The sequence below is a fragment of the Thermobia domestica genome, chromosome 14, assembly GCF_964235325.1.
Source record: "Thermobia domestica chromosome 14, izTheDome1.hap1.1, whole genome shotgun sequence".
In the NCBI taxonomy this organism is placed as follows: domain Eukaryota; kingdom Metazoa; phylum Arthropoda; class Insecta; order Zygentoma; family Lepismatidae; genus Thermobia; species Thermobia domestica.
The window spans coordinates 93,327,602-93,350,220 of NC_137467.1; positions in this window are offsets into that span (position 1 = coordinate 93,327,602).

A 22,619-nucleotide genomic window follows, 5' to 3' on the forward strand; every position below is an offset into this window, starting at 1 on the left:
CCCGATCTGTTGAAAAAAATTATACTATCTTAACTGTGACTGAAGGTTACAAGGAGGGGGATATACATATCTAAACATAAATAAAACTTAATATCTCTTGAACCAGCCAACAGACCTCGATTAAATTTTCAGCATAGATGATGTTCAAGCCTGGGATGGTTTTTATTATTTTACGTTGACGGTGATGCTTAGGGAAGTGGTTGGGGGAGATTTATGTAAAAAAAATAAATAAAAATAGAAATGTCAGTCTTTGTGATTTCATTACTCTTGAACCAGCCGATCGATCTCGATCACATTTTCAACAAAGATGAGGTTCTGTGCTGGGATGTTTTTTGTTATATCACCTTGACGGTATAACTTAGGGGAGGGAAAAGACAGTAGAAGATATGTAGAAATAAAAAAAACTTAACTCTTGAAACACCCGACCGATCTCGACCAAATTTTCAGCATAGATGAGGTTCGGGGCTGTGATGATTTTTATTATTTTACTTCGACGGTGCAAGTTAAGAGAGGGGGAGGAGAGAGAGAGAGAAATATAAAAAATAAAACTTAAAGTAATTGTCTTTCTGGCTTCATCACTCTTCAACCACCCGATCAACCTCTATTAAATTTTCATTAGAGATGAAGTGCAGTGCAATGAGATGGTTTTGTCATATCACTTTTACGATACAACTTAATGGGAAAGGAAGGAAAGGGACATATTTAAATGATCGAAAATGAAGGATATGAGTCTCGGAATCTATAGTTTTCGGGGTCGCTGAGATGCACAGTGACACTTCTGATGTCGATTGAATCCAAATTCAACCCAGTAAATTAGGGGAGGAGGAGGGGAAATTGCATAAATCTGATCAAAATGACCCACATTAGTGTCGAATTCATAGTTTTCTGGGTCGCTTAGGTGAACGGTGACACTTCCGATGTCGAGCCCCGCAACATGGAGCAGGAAGAAGGGGAGATACATAAATTATGATCGCAAATATCCGATATTTGTGTCTAATTCATAGTTTTTAGGATCGGTAAGATGAACAATGAAACTTCAGATCCCGTTTAATATCAAATTCAGCCCCGCAACTTGAGAAAAGAAGATATATATATAAAAATGATCGAAAATGACCGATATTAGTGTCGAATCCATAGTTTTTGGGTTCGCTGAGGTGAACAGTGATCTTTCGGATGCCGTTTAAATTGATGCCACTAAAACGAAAACAGCATATTTCACGGGTACCAAACACACGAGATACGAAGTTGTGCATTTAAATGTTCATTTTGTCCCAACGAAGCGGGTAATTGATTTTAGTTCGAAATAAAAGAATCTAAAAAGCAGGGCTTGCATTAAATGAAACATTGTATTAAATAGGAGTTTGAGACAGTTCGTTGTACCCTAACGTCATATTGTCTCGAAATCCGGTCTATTGTTTGACAGATGTCTAATCTTTAGACCATACTATAATATCATCACTATTCACTTTCAAATAATGAAACTGAAACAACTGCATTTAAATTGTCAGGTTGTGTTACTATAGAAATACACAAGTATTATTTCTCACATCTGGTTACATCTGATTTCATCAAGAAGATAAACATCACAGCTAGCAATGTCTGTTAGCTTGACTGTTTACTATTAGAAATTAGTGCGATATAATGACCTCTTTGTCATTTATAAATAGGATTTTAGACTATACCACTTTGATCAACAAGTTCCCGAAATCACCTCCGTGGTGCGCTCTTAGTCACCTCATTTGACGTTTTCTTTTTCTGCGTGTTGCCACAGCTGTTTGCGATATTTCTTCCCAATTTGAACATCCTATGTTGCCATTTGTGTAAGTGACGCAGTGTTGAGTACATATGTTTGAGTGCATGTTTCAATTTTGCAATAGAGTTAATTTTGCAACGAGTGTGTATTAAATTTTGCGTTACAAACGGATTCAATGGTGCAAAGATCTTCAAAATCTTGGAAAAGTGTTTCGGCGATGATGCTCTAAACAAAATAGTAATTTACCAGTGGCGAGCACCAAATGAGCCAAGAAAAAAAAAAGAAAAAAAGAAAAGAAAAGAAAAACGTCGTTTTGAGTCGAGAAAGGTTATGTTCACTCTTTTCATGAATTAAACGGTGTTGTACACCATGAATTTCTATCAGAAAGTCAGACAGTCAACAAGAAGTATTATTTGGGCGTTAATCTTTCCGTGAAGCAATCTGCCTAAAAAGAAAAGATCTCTGGAAAATCAACTCGTGGATTTTGCACCATGACAACGGAGTATCAACCAATGCTATTACTATCCGCGAGTTTCTCACCAAAAACCTAACGAATACCATTCCGCAGCCACCGAATTTGACGGATTTAACTCCGTACGACATTTTTACGTTTGATCGACTCAACAAAAAATACAGGGGACACGTTTTAGCAGCCAAGAGGGGATAGATAATACGAAAATCGAAAATCAATGGACTTACCGAAAATCAAGTACTACAAATGTTTTGAGAACTGGTTCAGGCACTGTTATAAGTACGTTGCAGTCTGTGGCAATTACTTCAAAGGGGACGACATCAATTTTCAGGAATAAACTTGTACTTTTAATTTTGGAGTTTAATTCTGGTAACTTTTTGATCAAGGCAGTAATTCATTAATTCTACTATTTAATTGTTGTCGTTCTGTTAAAATTAAAAGCTTGATGAGGCTTTATGTCAATAATAATGTTGTGTTTATTGTACAGCATCATTTACAAAAAGTATCCTTTTTGAATCTTATCAAAAATTACACATTAGGATTTACATGTAAGCACATAATTTTATTACGCTGACCTACAATTTGGTGTATGCATCATAGTAGAAATGATGTAGAATTAGTTGTAATTCTGAAATGAAATATGATATTAAACATCGTGGCTGTGCGTTTACTTTACTTTCTGTTTCGTCCCATTATACCACAAACACTTTTATAATATTAGCATTTGTGTTTTCTTCTTAGCCTAAACATGATAATATGGCATCACAATAGAGATTTCATTTCATTCCATATAGAAGACATACCAGATGTAGTAGTAAACTTATTAACTATATTATCTGTAAGTATGAGAAGTCTTAAAAGAACCTTATTGATATATATCAGGGCGAAATAATAAGATGTAGCGAGAGTCATTTTTAAATCGATTCAATGTATCAAGAATAGATTTCTTCTCCCGTTTGATTCTTTTATTGGAAATATGAATAGTGAACTTGACCCAATGCAGTTTATAGATCTTCGTTGAACAGGAAAACAGACAGAGAGACATAAAGAAATAGTTTCTTCATATGAATTCAACGTTTTAAATAAAACTACTTTTCCGTCATTATATTTCTATTGAAAGGAGAATTGGTATAACTTTAGTTTCAGTATTAAATCAATAAAGATTTGAGATCTCCCGTAATTTCGTAATGTGAACAATAACTCATTTGATTTCTATTTGTTTCCTTTATAACGCACATTACTGTAAGACTTAGAATTAAATATGTCTTTAACTGAGCTTTACGTTCTAAATGATATAAACCTAAAGAACATATTTAAACTCCAGCTTTTGTTATGTGAAATCCCTTTGAATTTTATTCCACCTCTAAATTTTGAGTTGTAATCTGACTTACCTACGTATTTTATTTAGATGAATTTGAATGTAGTTTGAATACCAAGTATCTGTTTCATACCAGCAGAAATAATTGAGATAATTTACAATTAACAATAATAGAAAGAAAGTGAAAGGAAATTATCAGGAGGTTATAATCCGCATACGTAATGAAGATTGGAAAAAGCATTAAAATCCTCATTTAGAAAGGTTCGCAGTTACTTGAATATATGTAGGCTGATTATCAGTGTTTATAAGGTAAATACAAGAACAAGGCACAAAAAACGAAACACGTCTGTGTAGTGGAAGAAGTGACGAATAGATCAAGCAAGTGTGAAGGCAGTGGCGTCAGGAATATCACTTTGAAAGCCATTCAAGCACACGTAGTTTCAGTTTCGCATAAGGCAACATGCAAGTGACACGCGAAAAACAGTACAGTGCATTGAAATTCTGTTTCGTCTTGAAGATAACAGCAACTGAAGCATATGCTATGTTACATGAGGTGTATGGGGAGCCTGTTCTTATCTATAGTACAGAGCGGTGGTTCAAAATGTTTAAAGATGGAAGACAAACAACATCAGAGGAAGCTGTACCCGCGATTTCAATAACTTTTCTGACGTAAGTAAACATCAACACCGCTGCTGTGATAGTGAGGGAAGATCGTCGAGTCACGCACGGTAAGAGAAATAAAGCAAAGAATGGACATTTTATTTGGTCCCACTCATGCGCTGCTTACAGACAAACTGCATATGTTAGTGTGGGTGCACGGTGGGTTACATGATTACTCATTCCTGATCAAAAGGCTGTGCGTATAGAGATTTGTTCGGAGTGGAAATCGAAACTGCAAAACGATCTCATGTTTCTGCCAAAAGTAATCACTGCCCATGAATGTTGGCTTCATCATTATGACCCTTAGTCCAAGCAGCAGAGTTCTGTGTGGAAGTCTCCTTTATTACCAACACCCAAAAAAGCGAGACTGGTTTCTTCTGCTATGGTCATCTCATTTTTCGATATTCGACGCATGGAGTACCAACATGTCGTCCCACGCCCACCACATACAACTGTCACGGATGTGTATTATAGAGGTCTATTACAAACCCTCCAAGGTGGCATTTATCGGAAATGGACCACATTTGAAAAACCTTGATAGATGCTACACCACCATAACTCCAGGCCACATATTGCCAAATTTTTTTTAACTATCTTACAAATATCAACGTTCCGTGTGTGCCCTATTCTCCATATAGCCCTGATTTAGCTCCTTGTGATTTCTTTTTTTTTCAACTTTGAAAGAAACACCTCCGTGGACGGCACTGCGCATCTTCATGGGCACTGGGTGTATACCAAATTTTATATTGATAGACGGAATAGATATGAGCAGAAAAGCTTGTATACAAATACACGATTTCCCCTGATACCTATTCAGTCTAAAATACAAAACTTAATACACACATTTCTTATAGTCTACTAGCAGCGTTCACCCCGCTTCGCTGCGGTCACCCCGGAACGCAATAAACTTTGTTACTTAGATAATTTTTACTTTTTCGCTTTCAAGTGATATGATAAAAACCATAGAAGATTGCAGTAAATGTTAACATTATATCGCCTGTCATTTATGTTAACCCGCCCCGTTTCGCTGCGGTCACCCCGGAACGCAATAAACTTTGTTACTTAGATAATTTTTACTTTTTCGCTTTCAAGTGATATGATAAAAACCATAGTAGATTGCAGTAAATGTTAACATTGTATCGCCTGTCATTTATGTTAACCCGCCGAGTGACACGGTCATGCGGGTTGCATATAAATACGTTCATTTTTACCTATGATGAACTAACAAAGGATTTGTACGTTATGGACACTTGAATGGTCAATTATCTCAAGACACTGGTAATTAAAAATTAAAGTGATATGATAAAAACCATCTAGGGTCCAAATCCTAATAACCCCCCAAAAATAAAAGAAATTGGTTCAGCCGTATTAGCGTGATGAGGGAACAAAGGATTTGTGCGTTCTCTTTTATATATAAGACTAGCAGCGTTCACCCCGCTTCGCTGCGGTCACCCCGGAACGCAATAAACTTTGTTACTTAGATAATTTTTACTTTTTCGCTTTCAAGTGATATGATAAAAACCATAGAAGATTGCAGTAAATCTTAACATTATATCGCCTGTCATTTATGTTAACCCGCCCCGCTTCGCTGCGGTCACCCCGGAAGTTTTCGCTTTCAAGTGATATGATAAAAACCATAGTAGATTGCAGTAAATGTTAACATTATATCGCCTGTCATTTATGTTAACCCGCCGAGTGACACGGTCATGCGGGTTGCATATAAATACTTTTATTTTTACCTATGATGAACTAACAAAGGATTTGTACGTTATGGACACTTGAATGGTCAATTATCTCAAGACACTGGTAATTAAAAATTAAAGTGATATGATAAAAACCATCTAGGGTCCAAATCCTAATAACCCCCCAAAAATAAAAGAAATTGGTTCAGCCGTATTAGCGTGATGAGGGAACAGAGGATTTGTGCGTTCTCTTTTATATAATAGATAGCATTTTTCGAGGCATATTTGGATTGTGTTCTTTTACTCGGGGTCACTCCAGAGTTGTCCAAAGTTGAAGGAAGGGGTTTCTGGAGTTAATTTTCCAGATATTCTCCCAGTTTTCCTTGATCAAATACGTTAGGGGCCCCGATACATAGCACCTCTGGAAAGCTTGTTTCATGCTGAAAAGAGTAAACTATAAACCATGACTTTCCAATGAACAGTGTTGATACAATAGTTATTTCATTGTGAGTCTACGATTTTCTTGATACTAACAGGGTTAATGGGCCCCAGGGACTTACTCCGTTGTCCATGGCACCTATTTTTTTGTGTGTAAACATGCCTTTATTACGTTTATCGAATGGACTAGGTTTGATTAGGAAATCAAATTGACATGTTGATGTCCTTTCTTTGTAAGTTTGTGGGAGACAGGTAAATTTGGAGGGTACATTGTAAATTTGAGGGGAAAGTGATAAATTTGGGGGAAGAATCTTGAACTAGTGGGTTACATTCAAGCTCTTGGGAAGATGGACACCCATTCAGTTGGAGCATGCGAGAAGAGGACGTACAATTTTAAGTGTGACCCAATTTTGTATCTACCGCACTGAAGGTGTTCATGCTTACACTAAAACCACGAGAAAGCACAGGAAAAAATATTAATTTGCTGTACAGGAAAATAATAAATGAGCATTAAATATTAAATAGTAACCGTTATACTTCTTCCAGTTTAACTTTATATATGGAGGCTCTGTTAACTATTGGTGTAAAATCTAGAGCTAAATTAAAGACTTTTGCATAAATAAAATGCAACCTAATTCCTATTGGAATGTCTTTACAGGTAGTATAGTTATTGATACACTGTAAGTTACAAGAAATACAATCCGAATTTTTGAGTTATCATTATTATTTCAACTTTATCTATCTTTAAAATAATTTAAATTTCCGGTCTTTTAAAAGAAACTAATGAGAGAGGAAGAATCGATTCTTACAGTTGCTTTCACTTTTATGTATCCCTTTTTTTCTTTCTTTCTTATTTCGGCGAAACTTGTCCACTAATTAGTTAAAAATAAGTCTGAATAGATTTATGTCCCACAGAGCTTATATGTCCGCACTAATGAGGGGTTTCGTTGAAAGGGAGCTTCCAGACACAGAAGTTGGAAGGACGACGCAAGAGCTGTCGGTATAGTGTTTACATACATACACGTTACAGTTAATATTCTAAATGTCTTTATAATATTTGTGTCCGAGTAGAGTAGTAGGCTGATATTTCTTTTGCCACGTTTTGTTTATCCAATATTCTCTACCTACAGAAATTATATCAAAGCAGAAGAGACTTTGAATTGTAGTCGGTAATGTGTCTACTTATCAACTGGGTGATTTCAGTTTGATCTCCGGTAAGGGCGGAAAATTTTCCTCGTACTACCATCGCTCCAATTTGATTTCGGCTTTACACAGCATCCATAAAATAGGCATCTGTGGAAATTTGAAAGGAAATATGGCTAGAGCTGGATGTTGACAACATCGCTTTCTCTGGTTTTCGAAAGTGTTTAGCACTAACCCTAGAAACTCTGTGCTCGCATTTGCTAGGTGAAGGACCAAGGGGGGGGGGTCAAATTTGCCCGAGCTGGTTTTAAGTAGATTTAAGACTATATTTGTTCAATTTGAGTTAAAGTGCTGAACTAAATTTCGAAAAAAAATAAACTTTTCAAGGATTGGTACTTTTTTATTTGTAAAAAAGAGCTAAATACAGTGCTTAAATCTGCATATATATTATATAATACTATGCAGAAAACTATGCAGAATACTATGCACTCGACAAGTTCTATGAAAGCCTAAGTGTTTATATAAAAGATAAAAGTAAAATTTTTAAAGATAATACGTTTCAGATGTATATAAAAAGAACGAATGAAAGGAATTTTGGTGAAAACAAAAATGGGTAGCACCTATGCCGAGGAGGATCAAATCGGCCTGCACAACATGAATTTTTTTACAGAAAAAAAGAAAGCAATGCAGTATATTTCAATTGATAAAAAGCGAAAATGAACCTTTGAACAAAAGGAACAATATCAAAGAAACAGAGAATCCTGAATATATATTAATCCACGTAAACTAAATAAAAAAGAACCCAATGAAAAAATTGACCCCCTTGGTCTTTCTAGAGTTAACTTAAATAGGCCTTGGGCCTCTTATGCCGTTCCTTATTGGGGTAACCTTACTTACTAGTAAAAAGGTATTTGTTCATTAATAATTAAACAACTCTTAATTGGAAACCAACAAGCATCCATACAAGTATAAACAATTCCAGCAATTTTAAATTTTATGTCCATAAGTGTTTGGTTAGTGTTGACTTTTTGTAAAGAGGATTAATGCGGAGAAATTAAGGAAACTCCTTCTTCTCAACAAAATTTCAAAATATCAACGTTTCGAACATATAAGATGTGTAGTACCTATTCATTTTTTTTATTAAATCTTAGTTTTCCTTTATTATCTGAAAAGAAAACAAAGAGATTTACTTATCTCGTCTAACTGATTTACTAAAATTTCAATGAATCATAAAGGTTAGCCTAATCAGGAGTATCACTTTCAGACTAATTTACTTCGTAACATTTATTTGTTACGGATAAATGAGTCAGCATAGTGAGCAAATATACATGTAAACTAAATTCTTTTCTACTTACAGCAAACAATTTCATTTACCAGTATTGATTATTTGGAAACATAAAAGAATACTAGACATATTCCTACTGTGTATGTAAAATCCTTTCATAGATTGTACTTACTTTATACATGAAAATATATGAAATATTGATATTTGCTCTTTGATGTAGCTCTTAAATAAATAAGATTTTGCGAAACTTCCCTTTAATGAAATTCTGAAAGTTAAAATATAGCCTTTCATTTGCAACAGAAGATACTCTTCTGCATCTCCCGGTTTTCGAAGTTTTAGGTTACTATGTTAGAAGATCGTAGTCCTGGGCTTGTTCCGAAACTGGATCCCCTCGCAGACTGGAAAACTCCTATAAACTCGATCGTTTTCAGTTTGACGATGTAAAGGAAAATTAAGAATGGCGTTATCCTAAACTTATGTAGTCTGTCAAAGCAAAGAGCTTCTGTGTCTTCGTCATGAATCAGATACCGATTCTTGAACAGAAAATGAGACTTTTTGATTTTTTGTGACCTCAACATTTAGACAAAGATTCCTGATGGTGTCACTTTCGTTTGACGTCGTTTATCTCTTAGATCTTTGTCTTCGTGGATGTTTTTTTGGGGGGGCGTCAACTGAAAAATGGGGAAATAGAGAAGGGATAAAAAATGTTATGAGCTGCAGAAAAACTAAGCAATCTAGAAAATAAAAGGTGATTAGAGTAATGAGAGAGAAAAAGAATGTTTTGTTTTACGGAAGGAAGCACTTATGTTGAAAAATGAGTTATCAATAGCAGAGGAGATTTCTCTGAAGATTTTGTTACATTTGTTTTCTAACTACATTCGACAAAGCGTAGCAGATTCCTAGATTAGATGATGATTAATGAAAACAGGAAAATTTCGCGCTTCATCTCGTAATATTGGATGTCGAGTCGAATGAACTCTAGTTTGACATTAGGGCGGTTATATAATAAAAAAATAATTAATTGATTGGAATTTGTCATTTTCCACACAGAGGCCATACGAGACTGGATCTAATGTTAAAAGTAAACCCCGGAAAATAATTGGAGAATGTATCCAATGCAAACATTCACACCGAGATTCGAGTCCGAGATCACGCACAAACACATACACACACACAAATACAGGTGTTAGTAACCCAGAATTTCTAGCCTTTAGTCTCTTATAGATTTTATCAGCGGTTTCAAGTTCAAATAGGTTGCTTCTTCTCATTTGTTGAAAATTGTAAAGAATACTACAGTATGAAATTTACGACTAGATAATTAAGAATTGTTCCGTTAAATATAATTGAGTCTTGTAGATGTTACTGTTCAGAATTAGGTAAGCTATTAATTTATCAGGCATGTGGATATCCAGTACATAGTTTCTTTTTTTTTTAACCCTTTGTTTCCCAAAGAATGAATTTATGAAGAGAAAGAAAACAACTAACTTTCAACGTCAATTGGCTGTACAGTTTCATCGCGAATGAAAATCCTGGAAATAATTTAAGCTCCTGTCCTTAGATGGCTTGCAAAGTTCATACTGAGAGATGGTTTAATTCTAAATCCACTAGGCTGCACGGAGAAAAGAGTTAAAACTGTGGTTTCACACTGAAACCACTGGGCCGGAAAGGGTTAAATCAATAGTTTGAATCACTTCGGGTACAGTTTACTATGATTTAAAAGAAATAATATGTCGTTTTAAAACCAAACAAAAAATGTGTTTCTTTCAAAGTCTTTGCAAAATTTAAATCGTGCAGTTGAATACTCACTTCTGCTGGTGGTTGTACTGCCAACTTCCTAATAACACGCTCTTCATTTGATGTTAGCATAGGAATGTTACACTACATCAAAAATGTTGAACACGGTGTGTAACATCTAGATGGATTAACGTAACTTACAGAAAACAATAAAAGAAATGCCAATAAAAGTAACAGATATACATAAGAGTTTTGACTGTTGTTACCTAACTCGTATATTTAAGTAATACTCACATCGGGAATAGTTCGAACACTTTTAACTTTAGTTTAATGTAACTGTGACATCAAGATACTGTATTAGGTAATGTGATTTAAAAAATAAAATCTAATAGACATGTGTCACATGCAATTGCTTCGCGAAAAGCTTAACACAAACTTAATTAGCGTAGCACTGTACTTACATGAAATACAAATATAGAAGTATGAAGAGAGAAAATAGAACTGGTGATTAGCTTTCAATACCTTGGTAGTATTATTAGTAATGATATGAAATGTGAACGAGAAGTAGAAGCAAGAATAGGAATGGCGAAAGAGACCTTTAGGAGGAAGAAAATACTATTTTGAGAGACCTTCAAGAAAAAGTTGAAAAAAAGACTTATAAAATGTCTCGTGCGGGGTATTATGCCGTAATAGGCAGAAAAATGGTATTACGCAAAAATGATAAAAAAAGGACTAGAAACTTTCAAAATGTGGGTGGAGAAGAATGTAGAGAATTGGCTGGACTGAGCGGAAAACGAATGAGAGGGTCTTAGAAATGGTGGGGGCGGAAAGAACAATTCTAGATATTAATAAGAAGAGGACGAGGCATTGGCTAAGAAGACACTGTATCCTGAGGAACGTGCTAGAGGATATGGTGCCATTAAAGAGAGGGAGGGAGGGAAGGAGACTACAATTAATGGACAATACCAAAACAACAAAATCGTACGTGAAGACGAAGAGTTTTAGGAAGACCGTGGAGTATGTAAACTTCTCGGTTGCAGCAAGTGACAAGCCAATAATGGCAAAATAGCTATAGTGATGAGGATGTATTTGCATGTTTTCCCACTTTTCAGCCGACGATTGAGTTTCAGAGGAATGAAGTATGAGGTATGAAGAAGTAAATCATTCTATTATGACCTAGTAGCATGTGTTTGTGACCAAGAAGAAATACGTCAATGGGTTTAATACTATAAATTGATTTTTCTTTAATATCTAGGCGAATATTGGTGTGCCAAAACGATGGAAGACATTGCTCATTTATCAGTGATAGGTGCCTGAGGGCAAGTTGATGTAGTTACTACTGTACAATTCTATAACCATCAACAGTGATAGGCGCGCTTGATAAGGAAAATATTATGATTCACTTTATGGCCCGCAGAAAAGTAACCTTTGATTTTTTTATGATAACGATAAAAAATGATAACGACCATTCATAGAACTTTCTAGAAACATACAAACATCATTATCTGGAAATATATCCCCAGAGCATTTTGTAGTGCTCTTCCCTTTTATGTTTTCTGCCATAATGGACAATTTCATCCATTTATACAAACTGGTAAATAATATAACATGTAGGATAAAATATGGAAATTCTACATATAGAGTCGAATTGCCCCAAAAACTAAAATAATTGGAAAAGTACAATACCAAAGCTAGGTATCTATGTAACGGAATAAATAGTTCAGAATATAATAATTTCTTGCCACTTTATACCATGGTTGCTAATGCGAACGGAACTGACAAGCATAAATGCATTCTATTAGATTTCGGTTCCGGAATAGGAACCAATTTTCTTGAGACGATTACTAGTGCGGAATATACACAGATTTTTGATGAAAATGATTCCGAACTTGGTACCAAAATAATTTTTTGTTCCCGAAATCAAAGTTGATTTTCTGAGAAGATCGACATTGAAGTGGGGTCAAAATTACATAGAAAGAAAAAAATAGATTTAGTAATAAAACCATTGTAGCTGGTTCCCCCCTAGTTATTATTTAACATTATAGGTTGGGGAAATGAAATCCACGTCCAAGCGTGTAATTTCTAAGGATCACAAAGGAAAAGACCAGAAAACTACACTAACTTGTTAATGAAAATAGTTTCTGTCTGGGACCATACATTTTTGCTATCAGTTAGCCAACGATTGGATTCGTAGCGAAAAAAGTTTGCGATACCAAAAGTTTTCAACTACGCATCGCACAACCCGATCATTGGAAATGACCTTATTTCCCAAGAACTCATCGAGATCCTTTAATAATAGAAATATGTGGGAGAGATATGGGGCAAGTATGATGGGAAAGGAAGGGTTTACACTGTAGCTCATAGAGAGTCTGCACCATCCTTTGTGCGATATGTGGTGAGCAGTGTCATGCAACATGAGGACACCATATGCGTTGACCATTACTGGATACTTGCGTATAAACTTGCGGTTCATTTCATAGAGTTAATCACTGTAAATATTAGCATTGGTCGTTTTACCTCACCGGAGAAAGACATAATGGATAATTGCCACCAAAGCCCACCATACCATCGACACCTTATGTGGGTATAGGGAACCGTCCTGGACGTTGTTCACGATAGATTGTCCTAACCATTTACGATTGGCATAGCAAATCTGTTTTTATCTGAGTGAAAATCTGATATAGGAAACTTCTCGGGTATTCATTTTTACCCAGGGATCTGCATATCTCCACTCGGTGAATCTTGTTTGCAGATGTCAACTCATGTGGCGGCCATTGCCTATTGTGCGGAGCCGCTAAAGACAGTGGTATGGAGTATGCCTAATTCGTCTTCACCAATACTTTTCCGAGGTTCTGCCTTCACGGTGTTCCTCAGGAGCTCATTCGAACATCAAATTGATCGATGGCCATGGGTCTCATTTTATTTCTTTTAAATTTGTTTTACCGATACGAATTTTTAAGGTTCTACGTTGTATGGTTTATTTATTAACACCTCATGATTCAAATAAACTGTTTATGTTTCTTGCTGCTAGATGTCTAGAATATCCCTTCTTAAACTCGTAAAGAGAGCCGGACCGCGGTGGCTCAGTGGTAGAGCGTTCACCTCTGGTGCTTTTGGTCCCGGGTTCGATCCCAGCCCCCGCCAAGTGACCTTTGTGGTGGACAAACACCGTGTGCGTGGGTTTTCTCGAGGTTCTCCCGTTTCCTCCCACTTTCTTCATTCCACCATTTCATTCATTACTCATCATCACCGTCTCCTTTAGCCTAACCAGCATAACCGTGGGACGTAAAACTCAAAGATTTCATTTCATTTCATTTTCGTAAAGAGAGCCACTCAAAATTTTGTATTGTTCATGGCACTCTCTCAAACAACCCTGTTCAACGACCTCCTGACAAACTGGGAACGCCAGCCTATTTTCTGACTACTTGTGGATTTTGTGGGGTAGTACATGCGATCGTGGCCCATTTGTTGGTGCGTTAAGAGAACAGTCCTATCAGCCTAAAAATTGACATTAGAATCGCACCAACCCATTAGTTCGACTGCAGTTCTTCCGTGGATTATATTTTAAATTTAAGTCAAGGACTTATATAGGATATATTTTTGTTGCTGAAAGGGATCTCTCCCGTCTTCCAGTCTTAAAATGTTTCTTGTTCTCGTTATTGGAAGAGAAGTCCCAGATTAGATTCTCAGTATAAATGCACATTATTGTTTAATGTTAAATGCGTGTCCACAAGGTTTTAATGATCCAAACGTAAAGTGCAAAGATAAAATGACGTTAAAGTTAAAGATAAAAGCAAAGGAAATAAACTGACTTGTAAGAGAGAAAACTAAAAGTAAAATTCGACAAGTCAACACTAGTTGGACTTGTATCAAAATCAATTTCGCCTTGGCCGATCTGCAACCTTCATACGCAAATAGTAGTGTGGGTTGCCGGCCTTCCTGGGGCCAAGTTATTTTGCTATCTTATTTTCACATCAAGAAGCAGTGTGATAGTGGAGCCCAAATTAGATATTGCCTTTTGATTCAAGGAAATTGACAGCAGTTTTCGGGTAAGTATACCAAGCAGGAAGAACAAAAGGAACAAGGACGAGCATATAAAATCGTTATTTAACATTCAGCTGGTATATCTTTTAAATAATTGAAGGGAGTGAGAAATTTTAATAATTAATTATAAAGTGGTTGAATGGAAAGCCCTAGAAGGTATATTGCTCGAATGCACATGGGTTAGAAGAAATAGGGAATCATTCGGACAAGAAGTATGATCTATACGACTGAATTTTCGTTCACTTAATAGAAGTTGTCAATATAAGCATAGAAGTGATTAACTTCTTGTGACATTGAAAAGGGTATATTATAAATGTTGACACTTTGTCAACGGACTTTAAAATTTCATATTTCATTTCAGCAGATTAGCATTTTTGGGGTCTTTTAAACAAAAAAATCCTAGCATAATTCATTTAAGCTGTTTTAATTTTCAATGAATTTCTGGACACAGTAAAGCTTATCTTTGAAAACATTTATAACCTGTGACTGCTAATAATTTTCTTAATCTGAAAATATACGAGGATGGGTCCAAAAATGTTACAAACAGCAGTACTAGAAAAGCAAGCATTTATCTTCGGGAGTGGAAGCAGATAACACTAATTATCTGTCAGCTGCTGTTGATAGGTATTATGAGTTAGTAGAAGCATCAGAGCGAGTGAAGTGGCAAGATACTTAGAAAACTGGCGTCGCTGGAGTTGCGAGCCGTGATTCGTTTATTCATTTCTTGTGGGCAAAGAATGTGTCGCCATCGGACATTCACAGTCACATCGCGGAAGTGTATAGTGAAGAAGGAATGAGCAAATAATATGTGTCAAAATAGTGTTGTGTTTTTCAAGCGGGCAAGGAGGAGATGAAAAACTGCAATAATTCAGCGAGCTGTTGTGCAAGTTCTGCTAAGACGGACATCAACACTGCACGAGTGGAAGAAATGATTCAAAATGATTGAAGGGTAATTATTCATTCAATTGCGACAGAGCTAAAATTGACCTATGGTACAGTGCAGCGTATTGTGTCTGATGTGTTGCGTTATTGCAATGTATGTGAATTCTGGGTTCCACGTGCGTTATCCTAGGTGCAGAAATACACGTGAATGACATTCAGTCTCACATTTCTGGGGCAGTACCACGCTAAGAGCCAAAATTTAGGGGACGAAACCGAACTTCATCATTTCGTCTCGATAATCTAAAAGGTCAGTAGGGAATGGAAACGCGCTGAATCACCAACGAGAAAGAAGTTTAAGGTTATAGCCTTTGCCAGAAAGTTCTGAGATTCATGAGGTGTGACCCTGATTGAGTATCTGGAGAATGACTATTCTATAACTGCCAATCGTTATTGTGCAACGTTGACGAGGTTACATGAAGGCATCTGACAAGAACGTCCTGGAATATTGAATGAAAGTATCATCCTCCGGCATGACAATGCAAAGTCCAACTTGCTAAATTCAATCACTGCTGCAACAGTTCAAGTGGGAAGTGTGGAGCCATTCCCGAATAGCCCAAACGTGGCTCTCAGTGACTATTCCCTTTTGCTAACTTTGAAGGAGCACTTCTCTGGGAAAAGACCCGCTTTAGATTGTGATGTAAAAACAGTTGCTGAAAATTGGCTGGATAGATAGGGACGTGACTTCTACCAAACCGGGATAGAAAAGATAGTTTGTCCAGCGTTTTGAAAAATGTCTGAATCTATTTAGCGATTATACGAAAAAGTGATCGGCAATATGACTCTCTTCTCCCGTTTGTATTTTCTCTCCTTTGTAATACATATTTTTTTCTCAGCTTTGTAACTTTTTTATTCTTCCATTATTTCGTCAACTCTTTTAAGGAAAGGTGAAATACAAATTATATTAGAACTAATTCAACATATATTATCAATATGTAATTTAGAAATATTTTGTGGTAAATACCTTTAAAACTGAATAAATATCTTTTACAATTTATGAGAAAGTTCAATAGTCGTACATAAAAACAAAAGAGAAAAGTTTACTTACTGAAACTGAACTCAAAAATTAGTTTACTAACCTTTCCAACAAGTGCTGTAAAGTTCACCTGAACACAGAAAATAACTCTGTCGCGAAACATGAATGCAGCTGATTTCAACAAGTGTTCAAGTAATCTGTTCTGTGTCAAGAACAACGAACTCACGCAATCTAGCCTTACAAATTTGAACGAACTGGTAGCAATCAACGTTCAGATAAAAATACGCCGCGAATATAGGTTATAGTTCATTCGTAATAAAAATGTAAACCAGAGGAAGAGTTATGCCCATCGTCTGCCCTACTGGACATTACTTGTAGTGTCAATGGATTTTTTTTAAAAAAGTATTAATCGGTATAAAAGTTTATAAGTTAGACCAAGAAACTACCTCGGTCTGGCATCCAAGAATTACTTCCTCTTCCCCAGACAAGTGAAGTCTGTGTTTCGTGGCGAGCGTTCAAGGGATTCCTGGTAGATGTTCAAGGGATAATGGATAAGTTATTTTCAGTGTGGATTGTCTCTTCATAAATTGAAATATAAATTCTAAAGTAAGGGTACCAGAAAAGTGTCCATCGCTGAGAGAAGTGTGTCACATTGGGTGTTAATTATGTATAGCAAGACTAAAAATACAGCAATACTCCTACACGTAGCTCTCTGCCTTCTTAGTGACATTACAAAGCTTATGACCACTCCTCACATGTGTCATTTCATTTCATTAATCAGAGTTTTATTAATAAGTCTACAAAAAATCCATACGTTATTCAATTTATCTGGTGAAACTTCGTTTTATAGATTATGTGTAAGTTCTGATGACATGATTTTCTGGAATATCGTTTCAAAGACTATGCTCAAGTTTTACAAATCAATGCGGCATTAAAGATTATATAATTCAAAATCATTCATATTTCTCATAAGTTCAATAAAACTGAGTTTAGTAATGGGATTCGCTAAAACAACTCTAAGGTAATGTTCATACAAGTTGGTATATTTCTAAGTGACATACAATAGGATACGTTCCAGTACGTCTTATACAATATATACCTAGGTACGTTTTCTAGAAGAGAAAATCTAGAAATTATAGTTTAATCATGGTATAAATTATTCACACACATTTTCTTCTAAAGCAGCTTTGACAGCTTTGTTGGTACTGTGTTAATCAATTTGTCATTCTGAGTACTACAGCATATGAATATTCTTAACGCCAGACAAACAAGCGCTAGCGCAGGTAGTGACATCTATTAACGACTTTTTATTGTTGGGACACAATGAGACATATTTTTAAAATAAGATTAGTTCAATTCGAATATTTGAATGTAAATTCAATCTTGTTTCTTTAAAATATTTAGTTATCAATGTCTATATTTATTGGTATTTTTTATGATGTCTGTATTTTGTAAACTTTAATAGGTGTGTATTAAATTTACTTTTTGAAATTATATGGTAAATATTCTATATTCTGGCATACTCGTTTTACATATGATATTTAAAAATTAACTTTTCGCTAACCGATTTTGAGAAGTATAATGATGTACTAACTACCTTGTAAATAATATTTACATTAATTTACACTTTTCAAAGTGAAACATTCTGGAAATTCATGTAATATTTATTAATGCTTGAACTGCTAGTGGTAATGTCAGTATATCAAAATCAGAGAGAAGAATGACAGCGCTACTACTTTCAAGTATCTGCATTGGGTAGTTTAGTGTTAAAACATGAACCAGTAACAGCTAGTTATATTTCCAAATTTAACCTTTTCCAAGAAAGGAGAAGAAATGAAAGTATTTAATTACTTACTAATAGATTGGCTAAAAGCTCCATCAAACACCAAGCTTCAAGAGAAATTGGTGCTGGTATAAAACTACCACAATACGTATTTAATTCTTCACGTTTTCTGTAAGAAAAAAATTCATAGATTTCGTTTCTTCAAGCGCAGACGAGCGATAAATGCAACAATTTTGATACTGACTTCTTAAATCTAGAAAAAAAAAAGATTATGTGAATTTACCATCAAAAACTATTATCACATTGGTTACTAATTAGGATATATAGAGAGAATCTTTTCTTCCAATGATAAAAATACGCAGTTGTGTGTATGTATGTATACTGATGCGCAGTTAGATATATACATACAGCATTTCAACTATATTCTAAGTTGTCAGTCATAGTAAAACACCACTAACTACAATCTGCAATGTTTCTGTTTTATCATAGTTGTGCTTTAATAAAGTACTTAAGCTCATACATTACTAAATCTTACTTCTAGTTTTATTTTTAATTTCCACTTCAGGTACATTTTCATTTGCATTTGGAAGTAGCAGACATCTTACTTCTCCATGCCATTCTCTGCTTTTTCATTCAGTTAACCCTTTCTATCTCTAACTTTTCTTGAATACTTTTATTATGCTTTTCATCGATCTATCATTAATTTCATTTTCTACTCTGTTCAGCACAACGTTCCGTACAAATATTTTCGTAAGACATTTTATTAATTCTCTTTCTAAGGGCTTAAAAATAAATATTATTTCATAATGGATACTTGATTATTCACTAAAAATACCATCTGGATATAAGAAAAATTAGCACTGTTTCAACATTACTCTCTCCGAATTTCGAGGGTGAAGAATTTCCTTCATTCCAGGCACTTCTTTGCTATCTGTTCTTCCTGTGTACTGAACAATGTAAAATCAGAAATGTTGGCTTTCCAACACTTCCAGTTTGAACATTGCCTCAATCAAGGAACTTGATTATTAAAGTTTTGATATACTTTATTAACTTACATATACTTTCTTATCTTGTCCATAAACTATTCGGTGCTTACAGAATCCTTTTTTACCTGACTCAACAAATTAAAAATTGGTGGCAACAGTGCAGCAGGTAACAGCGACACGTCGCTATTTTATAAACGGAACAATTGCTTCTAATGTAGGAGTTAGATAAAGTGTTTAAAGATTTTTTGTCGTATATGATTTGCAGAGCAATCAGCAAGCTTTTAAAAACGCAACTGAAACCCTGCAGCATCTCTGAGTTTGAAAATGCTGCTACTTTTGTTGCGCTACACTACAGAAAATGGTTGCAACGCACAAAATTGTGCTTGGCAATGCAGGTAAGACGGCGTGAAGTTTACTGAGAAAAATGCGTAGCTGGCTTAGGGAACTTAAACTCGAAGCTGATGATTAGAGTACGTGATCAGACGTTAATTATAAGGCGTACAACATAAGTTGACATTGTAACGGTGTAAAAGGATGGACCATTTGACTGCATAGACTGGATCAAGATGCCCTCTATCCAGCAATGTCGGTTGCTGAGCCATGAGTTGTTTGTTAATTTATTCTAGAACTACTGAATTTGTTCTAGGGTATACATAGCAAAATAAGATAAAATCTATTTATCGAGTAATTATTCATTAGTGATATTTTGTAAAGCGGAAAACAAGATTGTTTATTTGTATGTGGCAGTTTCTGTACACAAGGGAACAAGTTTTTCCATTTTAGACTATTTCATTTTTAAGACCTCTATCTAAAACTCCTTCAGTGCTTAAAACTTCATGCCCAGAGTTTGGAAATAGTCCTTACAATGCAAAAGACAATGTTAAATTTCCATGTACTTAAGCTTCTCGTACAAACTTCGTGTTTTTTTTTTCTCACAACGTTGATGGTTAGATTTGATTCTTTGTACTCTGAATGCTCCACATGAGAACAATACTTACAGTATGTAAGTGTTTCCATTTGGGCCCAAGTGGCTGCTATTAGTCTTTTCTAAAATGTTTTGACACTATCTCAATATTTACTTGCACCAAAAGTAAAATTAATAAATCTGGGTTTCATGAACATAAAGATTGACGAAAGAAGGGATGTAATCAGTTTTACTTAATAAAATACAGGAGATTTTTTGCTTTCTTAATGGTGTTAATGAGGCATCAACGGTTGTAGTGTTGCATAAATATTTTTTAATAATAGAGCCCTTCGGGAAAACTTTATTATTTCCGATGTTGTAACCTCATCTTAAAATAGCACTATCATCTGTAAATAATAATAAAAAAACTTTCACGTAGTTGTAAAAGATCGGAAGTGAAAAGGATGAACAGAGCAGTAACAAGATAGATTCTTGAGGTACCGATACCACAAAGTGTCAATTAATTGAAGTGTAAAAGTATTATTAATCAAGACATAAGCAATTCACTTTGTTACGAAATGATAAATTATTGTCTTGTAAGCAAAATAAGGATAGAAGTTGTGTAGTTTAAATATTACACTTTTGTAATACATTTTATCGAAGATATATTTTCAATTTGAAATAGTAACGAATTTAACGGTTGGGTTACAATAATTTGTAAAAAATTAGTTCGCTTAATATTGAAAATCTAATCGTCAAAAGATAAGACACTCTTATGAAACATGCACCAACTATAAACATACTACTAAATGCTATTTTATTTATTCGTGTTTAAATCTTATGTGAGATTCTTAACACTTTCAGCGCCAAGCCACAAAATCGAATGCTTTACTTTGGGGTCTAGCAGCATTCACTGGCCTATTGACTAATACATAGTCCCAGTAATAAACCACATATGCATAAAATATATGGGGCATTGTGGACACAAAAGATTGAAGTCCAATTACCAATGTTGTGAGAAAAAGAGGCAGTAAAGTTTCCCCGTTTCCTTTAAATACAAGAAAAGTGAACATCGTTCTTTACATTATAAGAGTAATTGACAATAACGGGTAGGAATCACTTAAGCACTGAAGGGATTTCAGGTAGAGATCTTGAAGATAAAATATGTCCAAAATGACCAACACTGGGTTTGAATTCCTTGTGTACCAAATCCCCCATATGCACATGGCGCTTGAAGTGATAAATGTAGAGTTTCAGCATAGAGGAACTCTGATGAAGTTTTCTTCTTCATCTTGGTTACAGATGTCTTATAAGGCATCATAGTTGCAGCATCTAACAAATGAGTGACTCGGGTGAATATAATGGTAAGCACAATTTCCGGTGAAATCGAATTATTACGCGAAATGGATTGGGATTAAACCGTAGAACAGTATGTAGTAGTTTAATTTCGGAAATTAGCTGCAAATGGCATCAGAAGTTTATTGGTATATTTATGAAAACGTTGAATCTTCTTTCCCAGTTTACTCGATAGTAAGAAAATGTGACACATCATTATGTTTTCCCGAACTGCCTCAAATTTATCAATGACGTACGTGCGGGAAATTATTAACATTTTCAATATCTTTACGAGATGTGAAATTGTAAAACTTTTAGCCACAAACACCACATTATTTATGACTCGTAAGTTGTGAAGTAGTAGGATTGCATTTTTAGAAAACTAATCACATCACCGTGATACTTGTGCACTTAAGATCTTGAGTAATATGTGAGAGAAGTTGAAATTAGCATATTTCTATCTGCAGAAATTTATTGCAATGAAATTATTTATATGTAAATTTTGCTAATGAAGTTCATCTTAATGATACTACTTACTAAATTTTATAATTTCTTTCTTATTAGTTGATTCTGTATAGTGCTATCTAATTATACTGATTCTATTTAATCAAGATGATCTTCAACAAAGTGTTTGTGGTTATCCTTTCGTTATACACTCCAACAATAATAGAAATAACATCGGTAATTATTGACACCACGGGTGATTATGATACGTCTTTTATTTGGCAGCTTTATTTATATGAATTTTACATCCTCGACAATTATTTCCGGTGTGTAATCGTATTAAAGTTGCCTACGCAAATTCGTTAAATATGTGATTAAACCCACACATGATGACGTTCGAATATCTTGTATATATATATATATGTGTGTGTGTGTGTGTATAACTCCCTCTTTCTCAACTGCGTTCCAAACCGTTAATTGGAACGATTCATGTGTACTTGAGAGCTTGCCTGTTGTTGAATCATTTTTACAATGGAAAAAACAGAGCGCGAGGAAGCGATTGAACTGCCCTCTTTCGAGAGCTCCTGCAGACTGACTCCACATGCTTCTCTTAACTGAGCAATGGAAGTTTCATGTTTTAGGTTGAACTCCCAGTAGGTGTAGTGCTTATTTCGCAAAGTACAGCGTACATTTTATCCGCATCACACGAAACAAGTTCTGTTT